Source organism: Eumetopias jubatus, unplaced genomic scaffold, assembly GCF_037043125.1.
Source record: "Eumetopias jubatus isolate StellerSeaLion01/CBP00866 unplaced genomic scaffold, mEumJub1_p1.0 scaffold_27, whole genome shotgun sequence".
Taxonomy (NCBI): Eukaryota; Metazoa; Chordata; class Mammalia; order Carnivora; family Otariidae; genus Eumetopias; species Eumetopias jubatus.
The window spans coordinates 272,134-288,985 of NW_028274833.1; positions in this window are offsets into that span (position 1 = coordinate 272,134).

A 16,852-nucleotide genomic window follows, 5' to 3' on the forward strand; every position below is an offset into this window, starting at 1 on the left:
AATGGGTCAACCAGGAAATTAAAGAAGGATTTTAAAAAATTCATGGATATAAATGAAAAAGGAAATACAACAGTTCAAAACCTTTGGGATGCAGCAAAGGCAATCCTAAGAGGAAAGATATAGTAATACAGGCCTCCCTCATGAAACTAGAAATGTCTCAAATACACAACCTAACCTTATACCTAAAGGAGCTGAAAATAAAGCAGACAGCAAATAAAACCTAAACCCAACAGGAGAAGAGAAACAATAAAGATTAGAGCAGAAATCAATGATAAATAAAAAACCAGGAGAACAGATCAACAAAACTAGGAGCTGGTTCTTTGAAAGAATTAATGAGTTTGATCAACCCCTAGCCAGACTTATTGAAAAAGAAAAGAGAAAGGACCCACAAAAATAAAATCATGAATGAAAGAGGACAGATCACAACCAACATCACAAACATTCAAACAATTTAAAAGAGTATTATGAGCAATTATATACCAACAAATTAAGCAACCTAGAAGAAATAGATGCCTTCCTGGAAACTTACAAACTAATAAGACTTAAACAGGAAGAATAGACAATCTGAATAGACCAATAACCTGTAACGAAATTAAAGCAGTAATCAAAAACCTCCCAAAAACAAAAGTCCAGGGCCAGGTGGCTTCCCAGTGAAATTCTACCAAACATTTGAAAAAGAATTAATACCTATTCTTCTAAAGCTGTTTCAAAAAATAAAAATGGAAAGAAAACTTGTAAACTCATTCCATGAGGCCAGTGTTACCTTGATCCTCAAACCAGACAAAGACCCCACCAAAAAGGAGAATTACAGGCCAATATCCCTGATGAACACTGGATGCAAAAATCCTGACCAAGATACTAGCTAATAAGATCCAAAAGTACATTAAAACTATTATTTACCATTACCAAGTGGAATTGATTCCTGGGCTGCAGGGGTTGTCAACATCTGCAAATCAATCAATGGGATACACCACATTAATAAAAGAAAGAACAAAATCCATATGATCCTCTCAATAGATGCAGAAAAAAAAATGACAAAACATAGCATCCTTTCTTAATAAAAACCTTTCACAGTGTAGGCACAGAGGGAACATAACTCAATATCATAAAAACCAGTTATGAAAAATGCATAGTGAAATCATCCTCAAAAAGGGAAAAAAAATAAGAGTTTGTCCCCTTAAAGGTCAGGATCACAACGGGGATGTCCACTTTCATCACTGCTGTTCAACATAGTACTGGAAGTCCTAGCCTCAGCTATCAGACAACATAAAGAAAAGGCACCCAAACTGGTACAGAAGAAGTCAAACTTTCCTTTTCCACAGATGACATGATACTCTATGCAGGAAAACCAAAAGACTCCACCTCAAAATTTCTAGAACTCATACAGGAATTCAGCAAAGTCACAGGATATAAAATCAATACACAGAAGTCAGTTGCATTTTTATACACTAACAATGAGGAAGAAGAAAGAGAAATCAAAGAATCCATCCCATTTACAATTGCACCAAAACCCGTAAGATACCTAGAAATAAACCTAACCAAAGAGCTAACGGATCTGTACTCTGACAACTATAGAATACTTATGAAAGTCGAGGAAGATGCAAAGACATGGAGTCCATGCACATAGACTGGAAGAACAAATATTGTTAAAATGTCTATGCTACCCAAAGCAACCTAAATATTCAGTGTAATTCTCATCAAAATACTATCAAGATTTTTCATAGAGCTGGAGCAAATAATCCTAAAATTTTTATGGAAATAGAAAAGACCCTGAATGGACAATGAAATGTTGGAAAAGAAATTGAAAGCTGGAGGCATCACAATTCTGGACTTCAAGCCATATGACAAATCTGGAATCATCAAGATGTATGGTACTGGCACAGAAACAGACACATTGATCAATGGAACAGAATAGAGAGCCCAGAAATGGACCCCCACCTCTATGGTCAACTACTCTTCAACAAAGCAGGAAAGAATAACCAATGGAAAAATGACAGGCTTTTCAAAAAATGGCATTGAGAAAACTGGACAGCCACAGTGTCCAGAATGATGCAGGACCATTTTCTTACACCATACACAAAGATAAACTCAAAATGGATGAAACATCTAAATGTGAGTCAGAAATCCATCAAAATCCTAGAAGAGAACACAGGCAGCATCCTGTTTGACTTCGGCTGCAGCACCTTCTTACTAGACATATCACCAAAGGCAAGAGAAACAAAAGCAAAAATAAACTATTGAGACTTCATCCAGACAAAAAGCTTTTGCACAGCAAAGGAAACAGCCAACAAAATTAAAAGGCAACCTACAGAATGGGAGAAGATATTTGCAAATATCTTATCAGATAGAAGGCTGGTGTCCAAACTCTATAAAAAATCTTATCAAACTCAACACCCCAAAAAACAAATAATCCGGTTAAGAAATGGGCCAAAGACATGAACAGACATTTGTCCATCCCTCACCTCAGTCAGAATGGCTAAAATGAACAAGACATGAAATAACAGATGGTGGTGAGGATACAGAAAAAGGGGAACCTTTTACACTACTGGTAGGAATGAAAACTGGTGCAGCCACTCTGGAAGCAGTATGTAGTTTTCTCAAAAAGTTAAAAATAGAGCTACCCTACAACCCAGCAATTGCACTAGCAGGTATTTATCCAAAGGATACAAACATAGTGATTTGAAGGGGCACATGAACCCCAATGTTTATAATAGCAATATCCACAATAGCCAAAGTATGGAGAGCGCCAAAATGTCCATCAACAGATAAATAGAAAAAGAATATAATATATATATGTGTATATGTATATAATATATATGGAATATTACACAGCCATCAAAAAAATGAATGAAATATTGCCATTTGTGACAACATGGATGGAACTAGAGGATATTAATTGTAAGTGATATAAGGTCAGTCATGATTTCACTCATATGTGGAATTTAAGAAACAAAACAGATGAACATAGGGGAAGGAAAGGAAAAATAAAGTAAGATGAAAATTGAGAGTTAGGCAAATCATAGGAGATGATGAACTCTAGGAAAACTGAGGTTTTCTGGAGGGGAAGTGGGTGGGGAGAAGGGATATAGGGTGATGGGCATTAAGGAGGGCACTTGATGTAATGACACTGGGTGTTATATGCAACTGATAAAGCACAAAATTCTTATTTGTGAAACCAATGAAAAAAAAAAAGAAAAATCTGTCAGGTGTGCTTGCACAACATTTTGGAGGCCTGCAGGCCAGTCAGCAGATTCACACTTCTAGAGGCATCTCAGAATATGCTCAGAGCCAACAAACCCATCACTGTGGATACTGTAACCCCATAAAGGGCCCAGGTTTCCTCACACATTCCATGATATTTCCAAAAGACCAATAACCCACACAAGAATACTCAGGCATCTTCAGGAAACCTATGTCTCTGGGCCTCTGGAGGCCCAGAGACAATGCAAGACTCAAATTACGGATCCATCCAAACAAAATGACACAACACCCACCATATGGAATATATGGTATATAAGACTTGGGAAACCTAAACTCAGCTGAGGGGACATTCAGTTCAGAGAAACCCTCAAATATGCCACTTTTCCTACAACATAAGAAAGGCTATCTCAGACCCAAAGAAGGGTTCCAAGAAATAATACAAGGAAATTTCAGACCCATGTAAGACAAAAAGACTCAACTGAGGCATCTGAAAGTAACACTCTCAACAACCCCAAACTTAGCACAGGGGAGATCAAGTCCACATCAAGGGACACAGATCTATCTCAGTGAATCAGCTAAGGGTATCCCAGTCCACCTCAGAGAGCACATCCCTGAGACCAGAAAGATGTACAGGCCCACACAAGAAAAAACTTGGACGAAATTTGGGAATATAAACTCAGATATGGCATTCAGACATCACCTGAGGTGTGTAAATATACCACAAAAGTTCCCAAACATGCCTTAGTAAGGCTGAAACATACCTCAAGTAATCTAGACACATCTCAGGAAAACAGGATCAAACTAGGAGAGTTCTGATAAACCCCTCAACACCCAGATTCAACTAAGGTATCCAAAACAGCACTAGAGGGTCTTACACTCTCAGAAAGATAGGAAGGGAGGAAGTGAGGAAGGGAGGAAGGGAGGGAGACAGAGGGAAAAAGAAAGAAAAGAAAAGAAAGGAAGGAATGAATTAAGGAAGGAAGGAAGGAAGGAGGGAGGGAGGGAGGGAGAGAGAGAGGAAAGCAAGAAAGAAAAGAAAGAAGAAGAAAAGAAAGAAAGAAAGAAAGAAAGAAAGAAAGAAAGAAAGAAAGAAAGAAAGAAAGAAAGAAAGAAAGAAAGAAAGAAAGAAAGAAAGAAAGAAAAAGAGAAAGGAAGAAAGAGAAAGAGAAAGGAAGAAAGAGAAAGAAAGAAAGAGAGAGGAGGGAGGGATGGACGGAGGGAGAGAGGGAGGGAGGGAGGGAGAAAGAGTGAAAGAGGGAAAGAAAGAGATAAAAGAAAAGAAAAAAAAAAAACCTAGACCAGCCACTAGTGGAACTCACTTCCCTATTAGGGGACTCAACTCTGCCCATTCATTCCCAGATAAAACCCAGGGGGCACACTATACACTACATGGAAGCCAAACCTCCTCAGGGACTGAGATGTACCTAAGCTTCAGACAACAAGTGAAGGGACTACATAGCAAACTCAGATTTACAGACCAAACTGAAGGAACCAATCCCACTAAATGTATCTTATACCCAACTAGAGGACACATACTAGCATAGGGAATGCAAACTTAAACAGAGGCATTCTCAAGGAATATCCTAACATTCCATACTCAAAACATATTTCATCCCCACCTTAAGGGGCTGTAGACTAACTGCAAGGCATCCAGGAGACTTTGGTTCAGCTCAAATCATACAGACTCAGCATAAAAGATTCTATATAACACATCAGGTAGTTTTAGATGCTACTCAGCAAGTCTCAGACCCCATGAAGTGTCCAAAACTACACATGGTGGATCCTGGATCAGCTTACTGATATAAAGACTTGACTCAAGCATCTTCAGAGACTACCCTGATGGGCCCACACTCAACACAGGAATCTCAGATCCACCCGTAGGGATCTCAGATCTATTATGTGTTACCTAGGTTCTGCTGGAATCATAGAACACAGTTAAGGATACTTAGATTCCAGCAAAGGATATCTCCAACCATGCCAGATGGCTGTAGAGAACAGACACACATAATGAAACACAAACTTATTTCTCTATACTCCGGCACACCTCAGAAAAACACAGACCAAATTCAGGGTATGCAGAGTCACATCACTCATCATATAACATCACTGTAGTGTCTACTTGTCACCTCTAAGGGTCTCAAGCCTAGGTCAGAGAGCAATAGACATACCACTTCTATGCTCAGATCCAACTGTGAGAGGCATACTCAGTTCTGCTACTCCTGATCCACCTTGGAGTTGGCAACCCCACCTCACGGGATTCCAGACACTTCAGGGTATCCTAGCTCAGCTGAGATCTTGACACATCTCAGAGGGAACCTAACATACTTTGAGTACACAAAACTCATATTAGGCAATCAAAATTCAATGTGGATTCTCTAGACTCAGGGACCCCTAGACTCACATCAAGGGACCACAACTTGGCTCAGATGTCTCAGAAAACAGCATAGGGTTTCAGACATACACAAAATCCTGAGATCCATTTCAGGAAATGTAAATTCAGTTCAGGAAGCACACAAACATCTTTGAGGACCCCAGAGAGCTTCCCCAGATCAGGTATAGGAGATCCCATTCGAATGAAAGAACCCAAATACACCCATGATTTCTCCAGATTCAAGTCAGGTTATCCAGAATCAGTTTGCGACCAGAGATCCAAGTTAAGAGATCCAAGACCCAGTTCATGAGATACAGATTTGGTTAAAGCATTCCCCGATGACATCACAGGGGTCTCAGACCCTCAAATGAAGACCCAGTTCCACCACAATAGGCCAAACATCACCACAGAGAACAAATTCTAGCTAGGTATCTTAGATAAAACCTATGGGAACCAGGAAAAACAACAGGTTACCCAGATACTTTTCAGGGCACCCAGACTTAGATGAGAGGACTTTATAGTACACACCAGGTGGCTACAAACTAAAATCAGGGATCTGTGTAGGGAGGCACAAAAACTAACACAGGGGTTCAAATTACCATGTAAGGGATACAGGCTCAGAATGGGACTCCACTCAGCTCAGTCAACTCCAAATAATACAACATAACCACATTCAACACAAGGAACCCTAAATCCACTTTATGTGATACAGACCTGCCTCTTGAGCTCAAGAGACAATACCCACTGAGAGGACCAGGATCGATACCATAAGTGGTTCCAAAATAAATTCAGGGAGTCCAAGACTAAATAAAGAGACTTAAGAAACACCACAGGGGATCCATTCTATACGCACCTAATCATACATAGACTCAGCTCTGGGATCTCTAACCAGTGCCTCAAAAGGTCCACACTCAGCAAAAGCTATATAAGACCCTCCACAGAAGACACAGTCGCAGCACAGAGGACCCACTGTCAGCTCAAATCCTCAAACAACATACTGTTTGGCCCCCACACAGTACAGGTGTCCAAAAACCCACCTACTTTTGGGACCCTAGACCCATGCCACAGTCTAACCTCAATGGATGACAGACTTACTTCAGAGTATCTAAAGTCAACTCTGGCATACATATACAATATTTGTGCACGTCATAGACCCATCTGGGTCTCAATGAACATTAAGGGATCCATACTTAGCTCAAGAGCCTCCAAACCTACTCAAGAAATACAGAGTCATTTCAGACCATAAACCCAGGCCCAGACCCACAGTGAGCAGTTCTCAGCTCTGACATCTTCAGATAACACAACAGGGAACCCAAGAACGAACTTAAGGGTCCCAGACCCATTATGAAGTCCTAGACCTGTATCAAAGGATCCAGCCTTATCATGTTGTCCTAAACAATTCCCCAACACTCTGAGACCCACCTTATGGGTTCTACATCTATACAGGGACCCTAGACCTCTGAGAACACTGAGCTTTGGAGACCATGGAACCACTTTAGGAAATGCCAGACCCACCTCAGGGAAATAACAACCTACTTAAGATCAATCAACTCATGAGACCCAAACCCTACTTCAGGAAACCCAGACACACCTCAGAAATCCACAGACCCATCTCCAGAGAACCTAGATCCACCTAGAAAACCAGATATTATCTTAAGCTATACCCAGACTATATACCAGTGGGCCTGACAGCAAATCAAGTGCCCCAGGCCAACCTCAAGGGATCTAAAGTCAACTTAAGCATCCCTAATAAATATCACAGGGAGTCCCAGACCCAACTCTAGGATACCTGTTCTACATCCTAGATCCTAATGCCACTTCAGAGTACCATGAATTATCTCAGAAGATATCAGACCTGTCTCAGAAGATATGAGATCCTCCTCAGAGGAGCCCCAATCCAACTGAAGGTATGAATATGACTCAGGAGACACTACATCTACCTCAGGTGTTAAATGTGTATCAGGGGACCCCTGATTCACATCAGAGAATTCAGCTTCAGCTTAGTCTACGTAAATAAACCCAGACTACACTGTGACTAAGATTAGGAGAACCTGTAAATACCTTAGATAACCCCAGACCCACATTAGGGCACCCAGATCTACCTCACTGAACCCCAAAATGATATTAAAAGACCTATATTTTACTCAGGAGTCCCCAGACCCATTTGGGGCCCAAGACCCCAAACTGGAAACCAGATACCCTCCTCAGGGACCCATACCCACATCCAGAACTCTACACCTACCAAAGGTGATAACAAATCCACCCAAGGGGACCAACACACTGATCAAGATACTGTGGATCCATTTTATGGGGTCCTAGGCCTATGTCAGAAGACCTCAGCACAGACGACCCAGATTTAGATGAAAGACTTTACATCTAACTCAATTCTAACAATTGCAGTGTCCTCACACTTATGTAAGTCACCCCCAGACACACCAAGGGGCTCCATATACAACTCAGGAGCCCATGAATCAACTTTTGGGACCCCAGACACATGTTAAAGCACAAAGGCTCAGCTCATACATCTCCTCAGAACAAGCCAGTGATCCCATATCCATTCAAGGGACCTAAACACAACTTACGCCTTTGTAGACAATACCCCAGGTTGCCCCAAACCCAATTCAAGTGATTACAATTCATATAAAAAGACCCAGCATCCACCTCAGTGAGTCACCACATCCTGTTCTGGAGACCTAGATTCAGCTCATGAATCCCCAGACAATATACCAAGAGTTCTACATCCAACTCAGACACCACAAATCCAACTTAGGAAGCTTTAGAAAAAAGTATGGGGTCTAGGACTCAGTTTATAAATCCAAGATCCACCTCAGGTTGTTCAGACATAACCCAATATCATAATTGCATCTCTGGGAATAAAGGAGCTGGCAGGTGCCATTTCCCTCCCCTGCCCCTCAGCATAAACACAGAGCCCCCTATAGGAAGCAACACAGCACCCAAACTGGTTGCCTAACTTGCTTACATCAAGCCCCACATCATGCACTCTGGTGGTCCTGTCCTCCCTCTCAAACTTTTCTTTTTTTTTCAGTCAAGCTTGCCTCAGTCCCAGCAAGGTGGCCCCCTTCCCAAGAAGATCAACACAAACCCCTGCCTTTGCCATGTCTTCCAACAAGAGAGTTCTGCAGGGCCTAAGTTCTGGTGGAAGTACTATCAGGTCTTATTTCAAAAGCAGAACAAAATTATGGTTGAATTGTGGTTAAAACTCACCACATTCTGGCCAGGGACCAAACACTACCCACTGCAGCCACGAAGAGCCTCTGCAGACAACTGGTCTGAAGGGCAGAGCAGCAAGATACACAGCAGAGTGCATGCAGCACACAGCAGGGACGCCCCCTGAAATGACAGGCCCTGGAACTACCTTGTCTTAATAAAGCCATTATTCTCAGGACCAAGAGACATTAAAGGCTTTTCTAATACAGAGAAGAGAGAGACACAGACAAAATGAGAAGGCAGAAAAATCTGTCCCAAATGAAAGAACAGGGTAAGGCCACAACCAGAGATCTTAGTGAAACAGATATGAGTAACATGCCTCATGGAAAATTTAAAGCAACAATCAGAAGTATAATCTCTGGGCATGAAAAAGAATGAAAGACTTCAGGAAGGTAAGGATCACAGAGATAAAACAGTTAAAAAAGAATCATAGAGGGCGCCTGGGTGGCTCAGTTGGTTAAGCAACTGCCTTCGGCTCAGGTCATGATCCTGGAGTCCCGGGATCGAGTCCCACATTGAGCTCCCTGCTCAGCGGGGAGTCTGCTTCTCCCTCTGACCCTCCCCCCTCTCATGCTCTCTCTCTCTCTCATTCTCTCTCTCAAATAAATAAATAAATAAAAGTTTCTTTAAAAAAAAGAATCATAGATGAAGAATACAATAAACAGCATTGTAAACAGACTGGACAGAAAGAACACAAAGATGGAAGAAGCAAAGGAACAAATAAATTATATAAAAGACAATGTTATGGAAATAATGAAACTGAACAAAAGAGAGAAAGAAGAATAATGGAACAGGAGAATAGACTTAAGGAATTCAGTGACTCCATCAAACATAATTAAATTTATATTATTGAAGACCCAGAAAAAGGCAAGAGAGAAAAGGGAGCAGAAAATTTATTTGAGGAAACCATAGCTGAAGATTTCCCTAATGTGGGAAACAGACATTGGTATTAAGGAGGCACAGAAAATTTCCAGCAAATTCAATAAAAGCAGTACATGGACACTTGAGTGGCTCAGTTGGTTAAGTGTCCAACTCTTGATATCAGCTCAGGTCATGGTCTCATGGATTGTGAGACTGAGCCCCACATCAGGCTCAGTGGGAAGTCAGCTTGGAATTCTCTCTCCCTCTCTGTCTTCCCCTCCTCACTTTTCAAATACATACATATATGCATGCATACATACATACATACATACATATATATATACACACACAAATCTAAAAAAGAAAGCAGACCAACACCAAGATAAGGAATCCATCCCATTTACAATTGCATCAAAACCCATAAGATACCTAGGAATAAATCTAACCCTAGAGGTAAAAGATCTGTGTCCTGAAAACTATAAGCACTGATGAAAGAAACAAAATGACACAAAGAAATGGGAAAACATCCCATGCTCAAAGATTGGGAGAATATTGTGAAAACATCTATACTACCCAAAGCAATCTACACATATAAGGCAATTGCTATAAAAATACCACCAGCCTTTTTCACAGAGCGAGAAGAAACACTCCTGAAATTTGTATGGAACCACAAAAGACCCTGAATAGCTAAAGCAACCTTTCAAAAGAAAAGCAAAGCTGGAGGCATCACAATTCCAACCATCAATTATATTACGAAGCTGAAGTGCTTAAGACAGTGTGGTACTGGCACAAAAAGACACATAGATCAATAAAACAAAACAGAAATCCCAAAAATGTATCCACAACTATACGGTCAATTAATCTTTGACTAAGCAGGAAAAAATATCCAATGGAAAAAAGACAGGCTCTTCAACAAATGGTGTTGGGAAAACTGGACGGCAACATGCAAAAGAATGAAACTAGACCACTTTTTGACACCATACACAAAAATAAATTCAAAATCGATTCAAAAGACCTAAATGTGAGGCAGGAAACCATGAAAAGCCTAGAGGACAACACAGGAAGCAACCTCCATGATATTGGCTGAAGCAACTTCTTTCTAGGTATGTATCTGAGGCAAGGGAAACAAAAGCAAAAATAAGCTATTGGGATTTCATCAAAATAGAAAACTTCTTTTTTTTTTTAAAGATTTTATTTATTTATTTGACAGAGAAAGTGATAGTGAGAGCAGAACAGAAGCAGGGGGAGTGGGAGAGGGAGAAGCAGGCTTCCCGCTGAGCAGGGAGCCCGATGTGGGGCTCGATTTCAGGACCCTGGTATCATGACCTGAGCCGAAGGCAGAAACTTAACGACTGAGCCACACAGGTGCCCCAAAATAGAAAACTTCTCTACAGTGATGGAAACAATCAAACTAAAAGTCAACCTAGGAACACCTGGGTGTCACAGTCAGTTAAGCATAGACTTTCAGCTCAGATCCTGGGGTCCTGTGATTGAGGCCTATAACAGGTTTCCTGCTCAGTGGGGAGGCTGTTCTGCTCTGCCTACCACTCCCCCTGCTTGTGCTCTCTCTCTCTGAAAAATAAATAAATAAAAATTTAAAAAGTCAACCTATGGAATAGGGGAAGATACTTGCAAGTGACATAACTGATAAGGGTTGCTATTCAAAATCTATAAAAATCTTATCAAACTCAAAACCCAAAAACCAAATAACCCAGTTAAGAAATGGGTAGAACACATTAATAGCCATTTCCCAAAGAAGACATCCAAATGGCCACTAGGTATATGAAAAGATGCTCAACATCACTCATCATCAGGGAAATACAAATCAAAACTACAATGAGATACCACCTCACACTAGTCAGAATGGCTAAAAGTAACCACACAGGAAACAACAGACGCTGGCAAGGATGTAGAGGAAGGGGGACCCTCTTACACTGTTGTTGGGAATGCAAAGTGGTGCACTCTGGAAAACAGTGTGGAGGTTCCCCAAAAAAATTAAACATAGAACTACCCAATGATCCAACAATCACACTACTGGGAATTTACCCAAAGAATACAAAAACACTAATTCAAAGGAATGTAAGCACCATGATGTTTATCAATACTAGCCAAATTATGGAAACAGCTCATGTGCTCATCTGCTGATAAATGGATAAAGGAACCATGGTATACATGGACAATGAAATATTAATCAGCCATTAAAAAAGAATGAAATCTTGCTATTTGCAACAATGTAGATATAACTAGAGAGTATTACGCTAAGCAAAACAAGTCAGTCAGATAAAAACAAATACCATATGATTTCATGCATATGTGGATACATAACAAAATGAGTATAGGGAAAAAAGAGAGAGAGAGAGGCAAATCAAGCAACAGACCCTTAACTACAGAGAACTGATGGGTACCAGAGGGGAAGTGGGTTAAATCAAGGATGAGGATTAAGGAGTACACTTGTGATGAGTACCAGGTGTTGTGTTGAAGTGTTGAATCACTATATTGCATACTTGAAACTAATTTTCCTTTATGCTAACTGGAATTTAAATAAAATCTTAAGAAAGGGGTGCAAACTAAGCTCAGACAAAAGCACAAGATCTAGCCTCAGCTTAGAAGACCCAAGTTCCAGTTCAAGAGATCCAGAACCATTTCAAGGGCCCTCAAACCTATTATTGGGAACCACAGACTCATATCAGTAAACTAGATTCATTTGGGCATCTCAGGAAACATGCCAGAGACCCCAGATACATCAAGGGACCCAGACTTTAGGTCAGGAGAACCCAGAACAAATTCTTAATTTGCCAGACCCACCCCAGAAGAGCATAAACCCATTCCAAAGGAATTAAACTCTACTCAAAGAGATATATAGGGAATTAGGGGACCCCAGACCCAACACAGAACTTGAGACCAACTTCAAGAAGATCCCCCTCTCACCTCAAGCAGCCCTAAACCCACTTTAAAAGTCCCCAACCCAGTTCAGTTCACCCAGATTCAACCTGAGATCTCAGACTCATTTTAGGGGAACATACATTTGTCTTCATATTCTTGTTGTCCTCAAAAGACTAGCTGTACCTTCTGTGGTGTGTATTGCTAGACTGACAATTGTTGATAAGGTTACCTTGGAATATAATGAAACAGGACTATTACTTAAGGCTGGAAAATCATGTAAAACCAATAATTGAGTTTGAAGGGAGCCAAATAAGAAAATCCTAGACATGAAGCCCAAAGTGTTAGATGGCAGAACGAGGACAGTAATGGTTATTATAATGAACTTCCGAGTTTGCCATGTGAATGTGTGGTTGATGGCAGACATCAGAGTGGTTTCAGGAAACTTATATAGCAGTTATCTCCAACTCATGAAGGCAGAATCATGTCCAATGCCAGACAATTACGAAGGAACTTCACTGAGGTTTTCGAATTTTATGATGATGATATTGGTGATTTTGGAAAATTGCTCACAGTCATGGTTATTTCCTGAATCAGACCACAGAAGATGAAAGGACTTCTTTCCAAAGGTGGCCCATAGATAATATGCTGGTGCAGTGAACTCTTTTAGATTTACATGCACTCACTCATTCTTTTTTCTTTTTTTTAAAGATATTATTTATTTATTTGACAGAGAGCAGGACAGAGAAAAGAGGGAGAAGCAGGTTTCCCACGGAGCAGGGAGCCTGATGCGGGGCTCAATCCCAGGACTCTGGGATCATGACCTGTGCCAAAGGCAGAAGCTTAACCGGCTCAGCCACCCAGGTGTCCCCGTTTGTTCTCTTTCCCTACGGCTTCTTGAAAACAAGGTAAGCAACAGAGGTCATATCCAAGTTAGGTGGGTTTCTGTACCTAACTTGTAATTGTCACACATTTTGCAGATTTTTTTTTTATAACCTAGTGCCTAGAAAACTTAAACCACAAGTAAACAAGTTGTTAAAGTAAGAAAAAAAGGCAGTTTGGTTAAAGATTTCATAGAAACTAATAGGATTAGTACAATAATAGATGGCAGTCCAATTAGTAGGCAGATACATCTTATTAGCCATTACTTAGGGCTTCTAAGAATAATTGTCAATGTATTTGTATTTTAGAGTTTATCTGATTCCTCTGGATGGATGTTATCCTATCTAATTAGGGAGAGAAATTTCTAGAGGTTTTGTTTTTAGAACACATAGTCTCAAGGAAAGGTGAAATTATACTTAAGGCCATCTGGGTATATTAGACAATATAAAAATGCAAGGAATATGTACTTTTGCTCCCCATAATAAGAGTGTATCTGTATTGCATTTGTAAGTATTTGTATTGGCAAAGTAGTGTAATTGAAAATGCCTGTATGTCTGAAAGGACTCTTGGTTATATTACAGTGGAAGTATACACTGCCCTTTCTAAAAAGTATTGAGGTTTATGGAGGTTACTTTCAAAGTCTAGAGAGAAAATGTGAAGCCCCCTTCAAGTGTCAACACAATGGATGCCTTTAAATCTGATATGGGTGTAGGAGATTGGGGGGAAATGGAGGTTCCTGAAACAAAGTAATAACAGGAATCAGAAGTAGGACTGGTGAGATTTTGCTCTGAGTTGTGTAAAGGCTTTCCATAGATTTGGGCATCTTTGGAGGGACAGAGGAATTTTTAAGGGGAAAGCAGTTATTGGGAGCAGGAAGAGCCAGAGATAGTACAATGTAAGTGTCATTATGGAAAGCTACATTTGCAATGGGAAAAATTACATGGCTAGCAAAGGGATGCTGGAGTGAATAGAGATGAAAGAAGAGTAAATAAAGATAAAATGTGAGTACTGGAGGAGAAGAGTCTCCTGTGGTGTGTGCGCTTGTTCTGGTACCTGGGTAGAAATTGAGCCCTTCTTGACGTCATCCACTCATTTCCAACTTCTTGGGAAAGCTGTTTACTTCATGTGCACTCAGTTTAAGGTTTCCAGCTGGAGTGGACTTCCACTCAGAGTAGTGTTATACCTTTTCAGTTAAGAACCATGAATCCAAAGTTGGGTCCTGAAAGTTTAGCAGCACTGTCAGGAGAATGAAGACTAAAAGGCCATCAGCATTTTGTTCTAACACAGAACAGCAGAAAACTGCAAAAACAAACAAACAAAAAACCAATTGGGATTTATGTAAGTAAAGACTTCATTTTAAGAAAGCACAAAACTGCTTAATATAATAATGCTCCAATGTTAGAATCCACAAGTATCTCAAAATCAAGTAGAAAAAGTCTTTTCTTAAGAGGTACGGATAAGAATGAAGGGGGAGAAATCAGAGGGGGAGGTGAACCATGAGAGACGATGGACTCTGAAAAACAAACTGAGGGTTCTAGAGGGAAGGGAGTGGGGGGATGAATTAGCCTGGTGATGGGTATTAAAGAGGGCATGTTGTGCAGGGAGCACTGGGTGTTATATGCAAACAAGGAATCATGGAACAGTACATCAAAAACTAATGATGTAATGTATGGTGATTAACATAACAATAAAAAATTAAAGAAAAAAAAGAAGATGTGGGGTATAAAAAAACTAATGATGTAATGTATGGTGATTAACATAACATAATAATAAAAAATAAATAAATAAAAAAGAAGTAGGGATAAACAGAGCTCATAGGAACTTCCTGGGGGATAAGCAGATTGATGAGCAGGAAGAAAATAGGGGTGTTTTAATAGGAAATGTTTCTGAGCTGATACTCAGAATGGGCTGTTAGGAAATATGTCTTGACCTTGATATGTTAGTGCTTGACCAAAACAGGCAAGCCAAAGTTTAAGGGACTCTGAGCAGGAGAAAAGCTTGATTATATACAGTTCACCAAGCCAAGTACATAGGTAAGTAATGGGAAACTGTAGGCATTTGGTTATTGCATAACCAGAAGAAGACCTAAAAACATATGAACTATAATCTCTAAAATATCATTAAATATAATGTGTACTCAAATTATTTTTTTTCTTATAAATGGCAAACATTTTAATGGTTTCTTTGAAATAGAATCCAAATAAGAATTGAACATTGTTATTGGCTTCTTTACCTTTAAGAGTCTTTTAAGGGGCACATGGGTGGCTCAGTCGGCTGGGTGTCTGCCTTTGGCTCAGGTCATGATCTCAGGGGCCTGGGATCAAGTCCCACATCAGGCTCCCTGCTCAGTGGGGAGTCTACTTCGCCCTCTCCCCCTGCCTGCAGTTCCCCCTGCTTGTCCACTCTCTCTGTCAAATAAATAAATAAAATATTTTATTAAAAAAGAGTCTTTTAAAATAGCTTTCCCCTTCTTTTTTTTTCTATTTGTTTTTAAGCCAGGTTGATTATCCTATATAGTTCCTTATAGTTTGAATTTTGTTTCTTGTATTTATTCACGTAATATAATTCAACACCTTCCTCTACTCACAGTATTTCTTCAAAATCCCTGGCAAACTATATTGATTCTGCTTTATCTTCTAATAATGTTATATATCAGTTGTTCTTTTATTATTATGTACACAGTTTTTGATTATCACTGTTGATAATGTACACACAAGTTATTTCATTTACTATAACTCTATAGTTCTGCTTAATACACAATGTTCTCCAAACTATTCTTGATTTTGGGATCCTGGGTGGCTCAGTTGGTTAAGCAACTGCCTTCAGCTCAGGTCATGATCCTGGAGTCCCGGGATTGAGTCCCGCTTCGGGCTCCCTGCTCGGCGAGCAGCCTGCTTCTCCCTCTATCCCTACCCGCTCTCATGTACTCTCTCTCTCTCATTCTTACTCTCTCAAAATAAATAAATAAATCTTAAAAATATAAAAAAATAAACTATTCTTGATTGTTGATTTTTTTGAATGCTGATTTTTTTTAAACAAACTCTCAAAATCTGACTGGAAATGCAACATACATATATATGAGTTATTATATATTTTTATTTTATTTTATTTATTTTTTTTTAAAGATTTTATTTATTTGACAGAGAGAGACATAGTGAGAGAGGGAACACAAGCAGGGGGAGTGGGAGAGGGAGAGGCAGGCTTCCTGCCGAGCAGGGAGCCCAATGTGGGGCTCGATCCCAGGACCCTGGGATCATGACCCGAGCCAAAGGCAGACGCTTAATGACTGAGACATCCAGGCGCCCCTATATATTTTTTATTATGCATAAAAAACTATTATGCATAAAAACTGTATGTACACATATACTTAGACATAACATATATACCCCCACAAAGAAATGTATATATGTAAATACATGTACATTCATA